The sequence below is a fragment of the Leptidea sinapis genome, chromosome 26 (assembly GCF_905404315.1).
Source record: "Leptidea sinapis chromosome 26, ilLepSina1.1, whole genome shotgun sequence".
Classification (NCBI taxonomy): Eukaryota; Metazoa; Arthropoda; class Insecta; order Lepidoptera; family Pieridae; genus Leptidea; species Leptidea sinapis.
In genome coordinates, this window is record NC_066290.1 from 1,642,452 (window position 1) to 1,661,406 (window position 18,955).

Below are 18,955 nucleotides of genomic sequence, written 5' to 3' on the forward strand. Positions count from 1 at the left end.
ATCCAAATGAACGTTACATAGTCTATCGTGATGGCTCAGTTTAATTAAATACCCATAAATAAAGTGCTCGGCGTCCCTAAATAAGTTTTCACTTATAACGGTAAATCTATTGACTGTACTGTACTGATAGAAAAAATACATAACTACCAGTTATGAAAAGACACTAACAGACTTCAAACAGGTAATTGATTAACTGAAATGTTAATGAATTAAACTAAAAAATAATTAAAACCAGTTCAGTTGACTGTCAGTAGAAAGTTTGTCGTACAATTCGTTCCAGCAATGCAATTTATCACTGTGATAGACATATGCCTGCATTAGCAATCGTTCTAACTGAAGTAGAACTATGTTCTGTCGCCCAATAGTCAGTGTTGAATGCTGAAAAAGGAAGGTGAAGTGAGTTAGAGTATCTATAAACGAAACAATTTTGACAGATCTTTGTGAGAAAACACAATTGAATAATCAGTTTAATGGGGCAACTTAGACGAATGTCATCTCAACTGATATCCATGAAATTTAATACAAAGATAGAATAGAGCCTTGAAAAGGACATAGGCTACCTTTTGTTGCGAAAAAATAAATGAAGGGGTTGAAGTAGAGAATGAAAGTTTGAATGGAAGTTCGACATTTTCGAAGAATCCATAAAACTTTGTATTTAGGCACTATCCCACGCGGAAGCGGAAAAGCTATTCGTTAGTCTCGCTAAAACTCGAGAACGGCTGGAACGGTTTGGCTAATTTTGATCTTGATTTATTTGTGGAAGTCCAGGCAAGGTTTAAAAGGTGAATAAATATGAAAATGCTCAAAATTAAATAAAAACAACAATTTTTGTATTTCCTTTGATGTATCCCCCGTCGTCCGAAATCAAATTAAAAGAATAGTTTAAAATGAATAACTAATTAGAATCTTTGTATCTTTCTAAGGTTTTCAGGAGGTAAAAAACAAACTTAATTCTAGCTACCTATAGTTATTAGAATAACTACAGATGTTAAATATGATAGCAATACATCGTTTGCTGGGTCAGCTAGTTATTAATAATTTTATTGACTTTTTTGATGACAATCATCTTTACACAAACAGAGAATACCAGTTCCATAATATGATAGCTTGTTTAAGGAAGAAGTAAATATACGATTGGTCACGTGATGTTGAGTGATCACCGCTGCCGGCCTCTAAGAAAGATTTATGCGCCCTTCTTGAAGTTACCCATGTTGTATCGTCCTGAAAACATCGCGCAAGGAAGCTCACTCTTATGTTTTGTTGTACGTGGCAGAAAGTTCTTCAAAAACCGCACTGTAGAAGAATGTCACACATCCAAATGGTGGGATGATATCCTAGATAGAAAATATATTACAGTATTGTTGTATAATGTTCCTATTTTCAAGATACGATGTAAACACTCTAAGAACTCAAATATAAACAAGTATGATATAAATTGTTCAAATCCATTTAGATGTTAAAAACTGTTAATTTATGCTATTTTCACGGACTCTAATTTGAATACTGTAAGTATTTTTGAATAAATTCTGTTTGATTTTGAATTTAAATTAACATTAGTTGAATTACTTTATGACTCTAGATCTGAATACATAACATATGCAATAACACCTGTCTTTATAAGTACATCAATACTCAATAAATATCAGATTGCCAAATGTACTACGCCATTACAAATAGATCCTTTTTACAACTAGACTAGAGTATTGTAGCGGCGCACCCATTATTAGTATTTTTGACATTGATCTGTACATTAACTATAAAATCAAATATCTTATTCATTAATCCAACCAAAATTTAATGTTATAACAAATAAAATTTGAAAAACAAAATTTTATGAACGATGCGGGACTCGCGTTCCGTGCCGGTGCTCTAACCAACTGAGCTAACCGTTCGAGTGACGTATCGTTATAAATTCTTGTATGCTTTGTTCAATTCTCAGGTTGTGGCTTCATCTGCAGGATCTACTTTACAGTTGATAACCTGCTCCACCCCAATATTTGCACATTGACTTGAGATGTCGCTCTTGTAAATCTAAACAATTATTATATTTTTAAAGTGATAACTCTCTTTTCTAGGATTAATACACAAATAAAATGAAAAACAAAATTTTATGAATGATGCGGGACTCGACCCACGACCTCCAGCGTTCCGTGCCGGTGCTGTAACTAACTGAGCTAACCGTTCGAGTAACGTATCGTTATAAAATTTTGTTTTTCAAATATTATTTCTGTAATAATCCTAGAAGTGAGGGTTATCACTTTAAAAACATAACAAATTGTTTAATGTTATAACTTTAAATGACGCTGGCAACTCTATTATAGGGTTTCACCTCAATCATCCTCATCGAATAAAGTCCTCAAAAAATATAACTACATTATCAAAAAGCCGACGCAGGGTTTGTTGCAAACAGCAAACATTACTTAAGGCTTCCTATTGTTAGCTCCGTGTCACGCAACTTCACCCCATTCCGGCCCCATTTGGCTGTTGACACTGTAGCAAAGAATACTTGGCTGTTTACTTATAAATGCTGTATTTACCAGGGAATGCTTTTTGTGGCCAATGCTGCGTGTGTGGAGTGAATTTCGTAGCCTTTTCAGAAATGCCCCTTGTCCAGGCATTGTTGGGTCAAATGAGAATCTTTCTTTTCTTCGATGGTTCATGTTTAAGACTCTTTGATCCGTATACTTACTTACTTTACCAGCGCAAGGCTCCTTTGCGGCGCCTATTTCTGCCGTGAAGTAGTAATGTGTAAGCATTACTGTGTTTCGGTCTGAAGGGCGCCGTAGCTAGTGAAACTACTGGGCTAATGAAACTTGACATCTTATGTCTCAAGGTGGCGAGCGCAGTTGTAGTGCCGCTCAGAATTTTGGTTTTTCTATTTTGAGTGGCACTGCATTATAATGGGCAAGGCGTATCAATTATCATCAGCTAAAGTCCTGCTCATCTCGTCTTAGTTACATAAAAAAAATTGTCATAATATCCAAGACGGTTCAGTTATATTAAACCAAATACACTTTATAACTATATTTTTAGCTACTAATTGAATGCAATATATAATAACAGTAAAGAGAAAATATTTAAAGAAATTGTTTAAAAATTAAGGTATGTATTTTATTTTATTTTATTAAGAATTCGTTGTTTTAAGTATAATTTCTGAGTGACTGAGTTTTAATCGGCAACTGTTAAAAATTAATGTCGTATTAAGTTAAAAAATAATTAATTGACAAAGTATGTACACGGCTCATATAAATATATTCAGAATCTGTTCTGATGTCAATTATTAGTGCTTTGTGAACAAAAATGGCTCTCTGAGTGAGAAGAAACGGCGCTGGAAACAATGACAAATGTAATTTATCAGTTATAATGAGTAATTCTATCCAATTTTTAATAGACGAAAAGCTGAGCTATTGTGAATCCTAGTTAGTAATTTCATTAGGTAACTAATGTATTTCCAATGATATTATTTTATTAAAAAAATTATTGAAGCCTACTTAAACGCCTACTTTACTTTGCGGAAATCCATAATTATACAAATGATTTGAGTTTTCTTTAGTGTTAATTCCGCCAATATTTGTCTTTAAACAATTCGACACGTGTTTCGCCTCTACACGAGGCATCCTCAGGACGTGTTGTCTCGCCGAAATCTCTAATATCGCCAAAGTCTCGTGCCAGATTTTGGCGAGACAACATGTCCTGAGGATTCGAATTGTTTAAAGACAAATATTGGCGGAATTAACACTAAATAAAACTCAAATAATTTGTATAATTATTTTATTAATAAAGCAAGGCTGCAGAATTAAATAAGAGTGACGAACAAGAGTTCATATTGAATGTACTCGCAGAGCCGTAAAGCTTTCAAACAATAAAAGTGAACAATTGCAAAAACACGACGCACACAAAAGATGATGGATTCTCACAAAAATCTATCGCTTCTTATTTCTATTGTAACTGTTTTGATGAAATGCTCGCAGCGATTCATATTTGATTTGGATTTCTTTTTATCCTAAATACATTTTCGTTTTTGCGATATTTATATCGATCTTCGTTATTACGGAACCTAAAAATGGTTTTCATGTTTATCAGTTCAATTTGTTATAAATAGAAATAATATTTCTTGACGTATAAACAATTTTTCTATACGTTTTTTTGAGTGAAAACTTATTTAGTGGCATTGAGCACTTGTATTGTGATGTGTATAAAATGTTAAACTCGCGTCAGGACATGTGACCTGATCGAAAATTCGTAAGGAATATGGATGAAAGTTGATTTTTCTGAGAGATAATCTTTTTATGTAAAAAAATTGTAATGGTTCGGTAGTGTCAATTTTTTTATGTAATTTAAATTATCATTTTTGTGTACGAAAGCCCAATAGATTAATATTGTATTTAACCATATAATTGCTAGTACTTTGATACTGATAAATAAAGCAATTCATGCGAGATTATTCCCTAATCATTCCTAAATATTAAAAAATGCACTACGTTAATATTCAAATTTTCACTTCTCCCGTTCCTCCCGGAGTGCAATCCGTTATTTTTCTCTCTCTGAGGGTGATTTGTTTCAGAAATGGCGGTTTTGCTTAGATTTTGCATACGTCAAAATAATTCTCAAATAAAATTTGAAAAACAAAACTTTATGAACGATGCCGGACTTAAACCCACGACCTCTGGCTTTCCGTGCCAGTGCTCTAACCAACTGAGCTAACCGTTCGAGTGACGTATCATCATAAAATCTTGTATGCTGTGTTCAACTCTCAGGTTGTGGCTTTGGACTAATTTGGAAATAATTCTATTGGTTATAACAAAATTTATTATGACTTACTTACTCTAACGAGCTCGTAATAATAATAATAAGGTTAAATATTTGAGAATTACAGTTTTTCGCATTTAAAACAAGTACAAAGCGATTACACATGGATTTTTTATTGTCTGCATTAATGTAAGAATACACATAATTAGCTAAAATAATGTGACTATTTTAAAAAGCAAAAATAAATTATCTAGACAGGTGCTTATCAAGTCAAGTTCATGTCAAGATAAAAAAATGCTAACAGGATTGAGAAAACATTATCAAAAAATAAACTTTAAGTTTTGTGTTCTTAAAGTGTTATTTTTATCATATTTTAAAAAAAAAAGACACTTATGCGCCGGCTTGTTATTTTTGTTTAACTAAACTAAACACGGACAGATCTTACAAGTTTATTTTAGACCCATTTGTTTTTTTAAAGCCTTGAATTTTAATCCCGTATATATATTTTTTTTATGAAAATAAGGAACGAGACGAGCAGGACAGAAGGAAATTCAGCTGATGGAAATTGATACGTCTTGCCCATTACAATGCAGTGCCGCTCAGGATTCTTGAAAAACCCAAAAATTCTGAGCGGCACTACAGTTGCGCTTGTCACCTTGAGACATAAGATGTTAAGTCTTATTTGCAAAGTAATTTCGCTAGCTACGGCGCCCTTCAGACCGAAACACAGTAATGTTTACATATATTATTATCACGGTAGAAACATAAACTCGCCGGCATCCTGTGCAAAGGAGTACTGGTAAAAAAATATGATGGAAATGTTACAATAACTGCAGACCAATGAATGTATTATTTACTTTATCGACAAGATAGTCTGATATCGCACATTAAACCTTCAAATAAGCAGCAATTTATCAACCCTTACTACAATTTGCATCCGTGTCGTAGTAGTAATTTATAAGGGCTTATTTGATTATAACAAAAGTAAAGGCATAATTAGTAAAAGCCACCTGGACTCCGCGTAATCACAATAAATCCTTTGAGTTATTGTTATTTTAAATTAAGCTTAATTCTTTTGTCTTTCAGTCGTAAATTAGATATATTATTATAGATTATAGTAAATTAAAGAGATAATAAGAAGTTATTTTGATAAGAGTGTTCGATTCATTTACAATTTTCTATGATTATTTATTCAAACAAAAGAAATCTTAGACCTATAGTCATACTAGGTACATAAAATTAAAACTATTATTACGTCATTATCATTCAATTTTCTTTAATTTAGCTTCACTTAGTAAGTACATTCATATCTATTTTAATGATATCATTTTTATATTGGTTTGTAAATAATTTGTGCCAAAATACTCCTGTACATACTTAATATTTAATTCAAAGGCCTTATTTATTTAAATATAATATGTGTGTCAATATTTTTGAAATTAATATTTCTTTGGGCATGTTTGAGTACTTTATTCTCAATCAAGTCAATTTCAATATGCCGTGACATATAAATAAAAGTACAACAAAATTCGGAACAACGATTGATGGGTTCTTATAATTTAGCAAATCTTAAACCAACTGTCACCGTTTAGTGACAAGATCTTATCTATCCATAGTTATGTCCAGTATAGTTATAGTCCAATGCTTTATGTCGATAGGTTATTGAAATGCAAGTAAGCGTAAAAGAATAGATACGTCTTACCTCTAGTAAGTTAAACTAAGGATAGATAGGTTATTAAAACGGCTGTAAGACATGAAATGAATACTTTGGTTTAAGACTTGCTAAATTAAAAAAGCCTTTTGTCAAGACTAATCTATTTTTTATCTAAATTATCTTGAATATTTATTGATGTAGGCGTTACTTTGCGGAAATCCATAGTTATACAAATGATTTGAGTTTTCTTTAGTGTAATTAACACTGCTGCCAACATTGTCTTTAAACAATTCGACATGTGTTTCGCCTCTACACGAGGCATCCTCAAGACGTGTTGTCTCGTCAGATTTTACAGATTTGACAGGCGGAATTAACACTAAAGAAAACTCAAATCATTTGTATAATTTAACTTGATCTAATTGTTTTGTTGTTAGAGTACAATTCAAATGACGAATAGTCTAGAAAATATATATCAATAATTTGTACACAACTATAATTAGATAAATTTTAAATGTTAATAACCTTATAAATATTGAATAAATAGTAGTACATAGTATTTCGTATTATTAGGTTCGCCTTGATGAAATTTTACTTCTGTAGAGTGTGATCTTAAGCAGTCAGACAGCATTTTTTTTTTAAATAATCGTAACATGTACAAATATTCAATTTTATACGGTCGTTAAGAATAACGTGTTAATTCTTGATAATAAATAGTCCTATTATATAAATATTCCTAGTATAACAGTAGTGTGTTGATATTTAGACAATTTTATAACATATTTTGCATGTCAATTGACGAAACGAATTGGATTATAAATAATATTATGTTAGCATATTACGTACAAAGTTTCTTGCAAATAAAATTTCATTTCATTTTTAAATTATGTCGATAACTAGCTGACCCGACAGACGTTGTTCTGTTCATATTAAAAATAACTCTGGAATTTTGGAAAATCCGTTCTTAGCTGACCTCTACTCGGTTTTAAGTCTTTAGCTCTAATGGTTCCAAAGATAACGTGATGAGTGACTATATACGTGGAAATCTCTTATATATATATAGATACTAAAACATTTATATATATCATAGTACAGTCGATTCCGAACGACGCATGTCTAGATAAATGTTTCTCGAGAATGAATTAGCACATTAATAATGCAATTGTTATTAAGAAGATTGAGATGGGAAAAATACAGTTGTCGTTAATAAATCAAAAGCCATTAATATTAAATGGATTTTTTAGAAAAGCTCTTCAAAAAGTACCCTCCAATAAATAATTCCCGGTTCCTGCAACTCTATTATTTATAAATTTCATTCGACGCCGAAAATAGGTCTCTCTACTCCAGCTAGAAGATAGTGTCCAAATATATTATATTTTATATATAAACAAATATTAATTTAATTATTTGAATAAAGTATGAATTTCTCGGGTTATCTACACTTAGAAAATTTTTAAGAAGTTGTACTTTGGTTATTTAACATTGTTTTTCTCCAACCTTTAATGTCAAATCAAAAAAAATATGATAGCCATCGTGTTTTGCTAACTTATAAAATACAAAATTAAAGGAGGATGGCGAGAATGCATGTATTTTGGGACCCACTGAAATAAGTGGCGTACATCATGGAAACTTATTAATATTGTAGAACGTAACAAAACTAAGAAAAAAGCAAATGGTAAGTAAGTCTCAAAAAGTGGGAGAAAAAAGATATACCTAAAAGTAAAATATAACCTAAAAATATTAATCGATATCTTTTGTTCAATCAATAATTTGTATCTTATGTCTATGCCTAATTACTGTCTGCTTTATTTAAGATTATTTATATGGAAGGTTGGCCAGCAGCTAATAAATTGAGGATTCACAATTCATTCTTTTTTCAAGCAGGTATCGAAACTTTTAAGGATACTATAGATTCCACCATCGCACGACACGCCACAAGTTAGGATATCATCCCCACCATCTGGATGTGTGGCGGTCCTCCACAGTGCGGTTTACAAGGAGCTTTCTTCCACGTGCTACAAAACTGTGGAATGAGCTTCCTTGTGCGGTTTTTCCGGGACGATACGACGTGGGTACCTTCAAAAAAAGCGCGTACACCTTCCTTAAAGGCCGGTAACGCTCTTGATTCCTCTGGTGTTGCAAGAGAATGTGGGCGGCGGTGATCACTTAACACCTGGTGACCCGTACGCTCGTTTGTCCTCCTATTCCATAAAAAAAAAACTTACCTTCTGATTTTAGTATCAAAAAACGATAATCATTTTATTGAATATTATTTTGAATTACTACTGAATTACTGATTTGAGTAAGTATAGATAGTTTGATGGTGTTGGAACATCCATATAAAAATTATTGTCGTGTCAAAAAAATGTAGATGACAATTGTGCAAAACGTTCCGTTAGTGCAAGATGACATATTTTTTAATAAATTATTACAATTTATTTCTTTTGACTCCCACATCTTACCGCCTCAATAATTTTGGTACAATCATTGTATAAACTTAAGTTTATAATTAATTTGAACTTGTACTTGTACGATGCTTCCTTAATTATAATTTTTAAATTATTTGGGTCCATTCTCGCCATACTCCTTTATCGTGTGTCATTATTAATTTTAAACATTAGAAAGGCGCTAAGAAGTCCATGTTATGCATATTATTTCAACTAATAAATCGTCGTTTATGAAAATGGAGATTAAAAAAGTCATTATAACATGACGCTCAGCATTATTGCAGTGATATAAATGTATCAAAATCAAACCTATGCATTCATTTATATACGTCAAAGAATAATAACGACTGGGACTTTAGTTAATAAATATATATATATTATTATTTTGTGAAATTTAGGGATGAGACGCGCAGGACGTTCAGTTGATGGTATTTGATACGCCATGCCCATTACAATGTAGTGCCACTCAGGATTCTTGAAAAACACTAAAATTCTGAGCGGCATTACAATTGCGCTCGTTACCTTGAGACATAAGATGTTAAGTCTCATATGCCTAGTAATTTTACTAGCTACGGCACCCTTCATGCCGAATCACAATAATGCTTACACGTTACTGCTTCACGGCAGAAATAGGCGCCGTTGTGGTACCCATAATCTAGCCGGCATCTGGTGCAAATGAGCCTCCCAGTGATAAATTTTATATTATTACATGAATCAATTAATATTTAAACTCATCATCAATTTCCACGAGATTGTGAAGAAACACCAAGCATATATCAGTTTTCTAGATATGCTGCACGTCGCTCCAGATTTAAAAAATGGCGCTGAATGACAACGCGGTGTGACTGTGAGATATCTCTTATGCAGAACAGATTCACTTATTCCACGAAGTTTTCAGTCAGAACAAACTTGAATTTGACATCTAAAAGCTAAAAAAGGAAGGAATTCCATGACCTACCAAGTTGCTTTAAAAAAAAATTATTGAGATAATTACTTGCTATACGCATTATTTTAGAAAACATAACTTTATGCAAAATTTCAATGTAAATATTTTCTATACTTAGAAAATTTAATTTTAATAGTAAGAGTTGTTCCGGAGATATTTACAAAATTTAGTTTTTGTATATAAGTAGGTACCATACTGGCATGTTTAAACAAATCTCATAATTTTTATACTTTTAATTTCCAACCAGCAACTAATCCATTCCATTCATTACCATAAGCCACAAGTAAAGCTCTAAAACATTTTTTTTTACTTTTCCCCATTTTAATATCAAAACATGCATGAAATTAATTTCAGGATAAAATACGGCGTGATTCTGCAAAACGAACAGAATTAATTTACACAAAAGTTAATGAAATGATCTGGCGAGCGCTGGGCTCGTATTCAATATTAACTTGATAGCAATTTAAATAAAACACTGAACGCAAAATGCTGCGAAAATGTGTGATATTTTCCCAAAGTGGGACCACAGAAAATGAAAATACTTCGCAGTATATGGATAAGATCTTGTATAGCTCTGGAGAAGTCAAGAATAGAAAATATCAATATATATATAATACCAATGGGAGGTTCCTTTGCACAGGATGCCGGCTAGATTATAGGTACCACAACGGCGCCTATTTATGCCTTGAAGTAGTAATGTGTAAACATTACTGTGTTTTGGTCTGAAGGGCGCCGTAGCTAATCAAATTATTGGGCAAATGACACTTAACATCTTATGTCTCAAGGTGACGAGCGAAATTGTAGTGCCGCTCAGAATTATTCGTTTTTCAAGAATCCTCAGCGGCACTGCATTGTAATGAGTAGGGCGTATCAATTACCATCAGCTGAACGTCTCGTTCCTTATTTTCATTATAAAAAATATGATTAATACCAGCTGCTAAAACTAATCTTGCAGGATATATACAAGGTAAATGGAGACCAGCGTAGAAGCTGGGCGTGATGGCTGAAAAACGGCAGATATTGGTTTGGTTTGAGCTCTGGATCCCTATTCCATACTGCTGCATCATTACTCATAATATTTGGGATGATTGCGAACTTCCACGAGCGACGAATGAGGGCATGAAGGAGATGAATAAGATACCTTTATGGCCAATACCAGATGTCCGTTGAGGCAGTAAAGTCTTCGAATGGCGACCACGTACCGGTAGACACAGTGTTGGTAGGCCCTCCACAAGATGGACCGACGATCTGGTCAAGATCGCCGGAATACGTTGGATGAGGGCAGCGCAGGACTGATCGTCGTATAAATCTTTGGGGGAGGCCTTTATCTAGTAGTGGACATCTTACGGCTGATAATGATGATGATGACCAAAATAATTCTGTCGAGGAATTCTACTGTTATTGTTTTTTCCTGTTTAGAATACATTTTTTTGGAATAAATTTACTTTTTGGATGAGTGTACGGGTTTACTCTTTCTTGAATCACCTGTTGAATAACAGGAGCTTTACTTATCTTTTAGATAGGTGTATGCTCTTTTTCTGAAGATGGTTGATTAGGAATTGTTATCCACTCCCTGTCTATCTATTATAAAATGGAAACGACGTAAGATTAGAATTTGAATAAATCATCAGCAAGTTATCAAACTTATTTTCTACTAGTGAAATATAGTTTTTGTAAAACTTGTTCATGCTTATACATTTTTTTTAATTTATTTACCATAGAGGGTGATAATAACATAACATATTGCAACAACACTTGGTTATCGGTAAATTTATTAAATAAAATATAGAAATAGTGGATAACAGAAGAATACAAACATAACTTTAAATATTTGCTAAAAATTTTCTGCTTTCTGAAGGCCTTGCAGATTCTGCAATATTATAGTTTGGCGGTGCTTGCTGTTGACAAAATTATTTATATACGTACTTTATCAGACTCTGTAAGTTACATGTCAGCGGTTAATTGACATAGGATTGTCCTTCTCCTTAATAGGCCCAGAACCCTTGTTGGGAACTCTAATCCACAAAATCAAAGAATTAGGAAAGCCTTGAAGTATCTAAAAAATACAATCAATGGAGCTCCTGGGGCGCTTTTAGCATATATATAAATTTCCTGCCAGAATGCCACGACATCTATGCGATTTGTTTGAGCCAAGTTTCTGTAAAACCAATCTAGGACGTGATTCACCTGTGGTACGCATTTCTCGTCGCTATAATGACTATACAAAGAAAAGTCCAAATATTGCCATTATTTTTGATAGTCTCTTATAGAATACTAGCTGACCCAGCAAACGTTGTATTGCCGATATTAAAATCGCGATACAAAAGTAGCTGTTGATCGTAGATAGGTGAAAATTTGAAGTTGTATGTATTTTTTTATGCTGACTCATAATCAAATAAATTTAATAAAAAATGTCAAAAAAATTCAAAAAAAAATTGGCGTGGACCACCCTCCCACCAACATTTTGGGGGGATGAAAAATAGATGTTGTCCAATTCCCAGACCTACCCAATATGCACTCAAAATTTCATGAGAATCGGTCAAGCCGAAGGAGTTTAACTACAAACACCGCGACATGAGAATTTTATATATGAGATAGAGATCAGATAAATAGTCTTTCAATTAAAACTTAAGGAGTAACATCTACTCTCAGAATGTAATATAAATAATAAATTGATCGGAATATTGCATTCACTGAACTGTAGTTAATATATATATGACATCGTTATTTATACAATAACTAGCTGATCCGACAGACGTTGTTCTGTATATAATAAATAAAATAATGTTTTTATATGAATTTGTCAATAATATATCATAACATCAAAAATTACTTCATAAAATATGCACTCTGCTGTCGTAATGAAATTGTTTCACAAACTGTCAAACTGTGCGTCAATTAATTCTCTCATAGAAATTATGTATGGACATATCAAAGGAGAAACAAATTTGTTGTTTTTATTTAATTTAGCAGCATTTTCCTATTTATTCACCTTTAAACCTTGCTTGGACTTCCACAAATAATTCAAGACCAAAATTAGCCAAATCGGTCCAGGCGTTCTCGAGTTTTAGCGAGACTAACGAACAGCAATTCATTTTTATATATTTAGATAATATATGCAATATTTTTCTTGATTTCTCCTTACTCATAATTTCTGTTACACAAAGCATTCTGGGATACCTTTAATTGTAGGGAAAGTAAGATTTTATAAATAATACAATGTAACCATTAACACTGTGACTACTGTTTCTTATGTTGGTGACCTATTAAATAAATATGCCATTCATAAACATGACAGATAACTTTTAAAATTCTTACACTTAGTATTAGTTTCATTTCTAGCCATTGCAAACTGAATCAGCTAATGAATACAGCCAAGGTCTCTTGCGAAGCCAATGAAGATATTTAACACATCCTGGTGGACTGTGAGGATATTGCTAATGTGAGAATAGTGTGCATTTTAGGCCATAAACTTACAGAAAACCAACAACAAACTACACCTACACCTAAAAACACCCTGAGGATCCTACGCCTTTAACAAGCAAAAGGCCTTAAGGATGTGTTTTTTAAATTTAAGAACACACTGCGGATATCAAGCATTAGTCGTTCAGTTAGTCTAAAAATTTTGGCAAAAGAGAATACTTTTATCCAGAGAATGATACGTTAAGCAATTGAAACTAAAAAAAATATCGAAATTTCAATAAAGAGGACGGGCTAAAAACTCCATATTAAAACCACAAACAACAGAGCAGAGGGAGAAACCTATTTCCTCACATAATATACGCAATTTCTACATTACTGAGGGTTCGGGAATCTGCGGACGTGAGTTCTAACACAATTCGGAGACCCACGAAAAGTGTTTCAAGCCCAAATTTTTTTTTATGAAAATATGGGACGAGACGAGCATGACATTCAGCTGATGGTAATTGATACACCCTGCCAATTCAGTACCACTCAGGATTCTTAAAAAACCCAAAAATCTGAGCGGCACTACAATTGCATGTCACCTTGAGACAATAAGATGTTAAATCTCATTTGCCCAGTAATTTCACTAGCTACGGTGTCCTTCAGACCCAAGCACAGTAATGCAAGCAAAAAAAAGACAAACTCATATTATAGATGAATGATTAGTTATAGTCAGCAGATTGACTTTGGTAACACGCCTAGCTTTATAAGATATATTTCAGCCTAAAAAAACTAAGTCACAATAATTTAATACCCTACCTTTACGTGAACAGAGCCTTATCTTTCCTCATTTTTTCTGAAAGATTTATACATCAAAAGTGGAGATAACTCAAACTTATTTTAATCTTCAGTCCTTACTTTAAAACAGCTATAAATTTTAGTAAAGTGTAGCGAAATGAACCAGATAAAGCAACGAAAATGCTAACATAAACACAACCTAACCTTTCCTCAGTATTGTATTTGTTTAGTAACAGCGGAGGAGCTTATATATATATAGTCCTTCGTCCCGTGCCTCGTATTTTCCAATGCTGGCAAATTTCTTTCGTTTCGTTTCAAACAGTTCTTTAAATTTTGTATGAGTTCGGCTATTTATCCTGTCTAAATAACTAAGTATAAACTCTTTAAATGTTTTACGATATAATAAAAACTTCGTTAGGCGCATCATTGCTACAGCACTGCATGATCGAATACTCCATTACTTAAGTATATTAATATTATATTACTCAACAGTGGGAGGCTCCTTTGCCCAGGACGCCGGCCAGATTATGGGTACCACAACGGCGCTTATTTCTGCCGTGAAACAGTAATATGTTAACATTACTGTGTTTCAGTCTGAAGGGCGTCCTACCTAGAAAATTAATGGGAAAATGAGACTTAACATATTATGGCTCGAGGTTACGAGCCCAACTGTAGTGCCAGATTTTCGAAAAACCCAAAAATTCTGAGCGGCCTTACACTGTAATGGGGAGGGAGTATCAATTACCATCTGCTGAATGTCCTGCTCGGCTTGTCCCATATTTTTTATAAAAAAAAACTTAGTTGGAAAAAACTTAGATACTTAGATTAAGTAGTCTTCATAGCCAACATAGATAAAAAAAATAACGGGTTGCACTCCAGGAGTGGTGGCAGAAGTTAAAACTTGAACTTTAACGTTGTGCATTTTTTAATATTATGGAATGGTTAGGGAAGAATTTCGTATGAATTGCTTTATTTATAAAAAAAATAACACTTCAGAATTATTACAATTATTTTACATTAAAAAGTTTATCACTCAGAAAAATCAACTTACATCCATAATTTTAACGAATGTTTTTACGAATTTTCGATCAGGTCACGTGTCATGACGCGAGTTGAATATTTTATACCCATCCCAAGAAAAGTGCTCAACGCCGCCAAGAAGTTTTCACTTCAAAAACAAAATAATTAATCTTTATATCTTATTTTGCTTGTGCGCGGTCCTAGCTTCATACAAACGTAGGATTGTTAGCACTACGCAAAACTTACGGTGCACGAAACTCAAAATGGATCAGATAAGAATACGTCAAAAATATTTATATCATAATTATATATATAAAAGTACATCTATCAATAGTTTGATGTTATCTTCAATAATAGATAACCGGCTTTACTATTTTTGTTTGTTACGCGTTATAATTGATAGTTCTTTCGTAATTCTACTTTTAAAAAAGCGTATCGATAGGTTGAACCGTTGACTCTCACCACGGAGCTCCCGGTTCGATCCTAGCCCGTCATGTACCAATGTATTTTCGGTTTTTGAATTCATATGTACGTTTATTTAACATGTACGTTGGGAACGCACTTGTGATTCCTACAGTGTTACCAGAAAATACGGGTTGTGGTACATCCCATGAAGTGACTCGAATGTATGCTCGATTCCATTATAAGCCCGTGTTTTTTTTCAGTAATTTAACCCTACTCTTAATTATGATATATTCATTTCTACATTATTTACTATAGTTTGATCGAAACCTCTGTACCTCGCCTTAGAGATGTGCGGGGCGGGGCGGGGTACATCAGCAGGTTGCTCCGCTTTGTCAGTTCGCAGTCAGAGCTCACTGTTTGGCAATTTTTTTTGTCAGACACACTTGGGAAAAATATCGAGATATATGTGCTTTGCTCCAATTGTATGTTTACAGCAATGTCGATTCTATTCCAGTTTTGATATTGAAATGGAAGACTAATAAATTATATGAAAAACTACAATTTTATTACTAAACTATTACAATTAAAACTAATATTATAAAGCGATATCGTAAGATTTGTCCAACAAAATTGATCTCTTGTGAACTCAAGCTCTTTGGCTCTCTCCCACTGCCTTCAAATGATGGCATACAGCGGTTTCGGTTAAACAATACCAATAATCTGGATGTGAACTCAGCCTAATCTTTACCCAGCATAATCTATGATCAGTGAATCACAGCTTGGTTTACTAACACAACAGCGGTCTCGTTACGTTGGTTTCTGAACAAACAACGCGGTTAATTACTGCTCTAGGGCACTTAATCGTTGACAACAGGTTAGCGTTGACAAAAGAATAATGAGAAATTGTTATTTAGACAGCGCAAATCTAAAGCTCTACAGTTCTTGGATAATTTATCTAATCTAGCTTTGCCGTAGAACTTTAGTCATTGTAGATTATCTTAGTTATATACAAAACACTTATTTTACTACGTAAACTTATTATACATTGTTTTTATTGGCACTTGTATTTAACTAAACCAGACTTCTGCTCTGAATGCAAGACTTACAAAAACACAAAAACGTCATGAATCGAAACGAAACGAACTTTTTCATCACCACTTACTTTCTCGCCAGCAAAGTATTTTTTTATGACAATAAAGGATGAAACGAGTGGGACGTTCAGCGATGGTAATTGATACGCCCTGTCCATTACTATGAAGTGCCACTCAGGATTCTTGATAGACCCATAAATTCTGAGCGTCACCTTGACACATAAGATGTTAAGTCTCATTTGCCCTACTGGACTTTCACTAGGTACGGCGCCCTTCAGACCGAAACACAATAATGCTTACACATTTATACTACTTCACAGCATAAGTAGGCGCCATTGTGCCATAATCTAGCCGGCATCCTGCGCAAAGGAGCCTCCCATTGGAATTAACAATATGCATGCAACAGGCCATGAGTAAAGCTGTTTTAGACAAATAAAGTTTATAATGTCTCACGAAAGTTTTAATAATTTAATAATCATAAGATCTATTTTAAATCTTATTGTAGTTTAAATAAAATAAAGGATGTAAATTTTGTTTTGGGTTGCAGTATATTTATAAAACAGGGCCGTATTTGAGCAGAAATAAAAGTATATTAAGTATTTAAAATTTTTCTACAAATTAGGCGTTCATTTTGCGTTAAGTATGTCTTATATAAATCTAATGAATCTATCTTAAGTACTCTCTCGATCCAAACTTCGGCAAATGAATATCTCCTGAGGATGCCTCGCGTCGAATTGTTTTCAGTAGGGTTTTACACTATCGACTATCGTTCAGTGGAAAGTTCAGCGGGATCCGATTCTTCGGTGGAGGCGTTAACCCAAACTTAACGTTAGACTAAAAAATATAGCGTTATAAACATTTAAGATATTAAAATAATTTTCTTAAAATGTTTATAATTTATTATTTAATCCTCCGAATCTAGTGTATTATTGAAAGTAATAAGTAAGTAAGTGTATTAAGAAAAGTAGATATATTCTATACAGGAACTCACGGGCTCAAGCTCTAAAGATATTTATATTCAAATATTTTTATTCAAAATAGGATATGAAATTACTTATTAAACGTCAAAGACTACCCCTTCAAAATAGTTTGTCTCAGACCTGAGAAGAAGGGCGCAAGAAAATCGACGGGCTTATTTAATACGATATCTTTGCGATCAAATTTTTAATTTAAATAGCCTTTACCAGTCTTTAAACAACCATTTTGAGTTTTATAATACTTTTGTTTTAAACATTTTCTGGTATTTATATATTTTCTGGTAAAAATAGTATTTAATTCATGTCTTTTAATTTCAATTCTTTATTATTTGTTATTTATTACTACAGCACCCTCATATTTTCACGAATCATACTTGTTCTTTAGTATTTTTATATTCAAAATATCCACGATGTTAGATCACCCGATAAGGTAGGTAAAAAGCACAGCAGAATTAAAAACGACCAAAATAGTAAAAAAATGTTCATACCTTAAACGAAAACACATCATCTGGCAAAAAACTGTTTTGCAACGAAATAAAATAATCTCAGCAAATCTGCGTAAAATTGCGGACTAGAATTTAATTTCTCATAATACCGGCTAAAGTAAAAATCCTAACATACCGCAGCCGGATCTAGGCGAAACATTCATAAGAGTAATGAAAACAGCAACGCTGCCATATTTATCACACATTCGTACTCACCAACGTAATCCGTCCAATTTTCTCTTCCTATAGACCTAATACATTATAGACGGGGCCACGCAATACTATATTTTTTTTTATGTAAGAGGGGGCAAAGGGCAAGAGGCTTAAAGACATGCGCAACACCAGGTGTCAAGAGATGCATTGCTGGTCTTTAAGGTGGGAGTTTGCTCTTTTCGTGAAGATCCCTAAGTCGTTTCGGTTACGGAAAATAGTAGCCGGTAATTGATTCCACAAAGTGGCTATGCGAGACAAAAAATTTCTTGTAAAACGCGCGGTTGTATTATATATATGGATTACGTGCTGATTGTGAGTAAATCCAAATTGTAAATTTCACGAAGATACAAAGCTATCGCTGTTAACGGAAGTATACTACTTACGGAATAACTAATTAATTAGACGTTTTTTAGATTTGAATTATAATAAATAGCATAGTGGCATTTGTGCTATTAATTTTGCAAATATAAAAATAACTCAACCTCCTATTAGTACTACCGCTTACACTTACGCAATAATGTTTAAAAGACCTCTTTGCTCACTGATACGTGACCCTCATCTAACAGCAAGGGCTTTAGGACTCCCAATCCAAACGTTTACATGATGAAAATGATTGAATTAATGTTTCTTTCAGAGTCATTCAGTCTAGTTTATGTTTTAGAACAATAATAAACATCACTGTCCTGTACTCATCACACTATTTATATTCTTGTTGTCAGAAATTTAAATGTAAAATTGTACCGGAACACGCAGTGCACGATCGCTCCC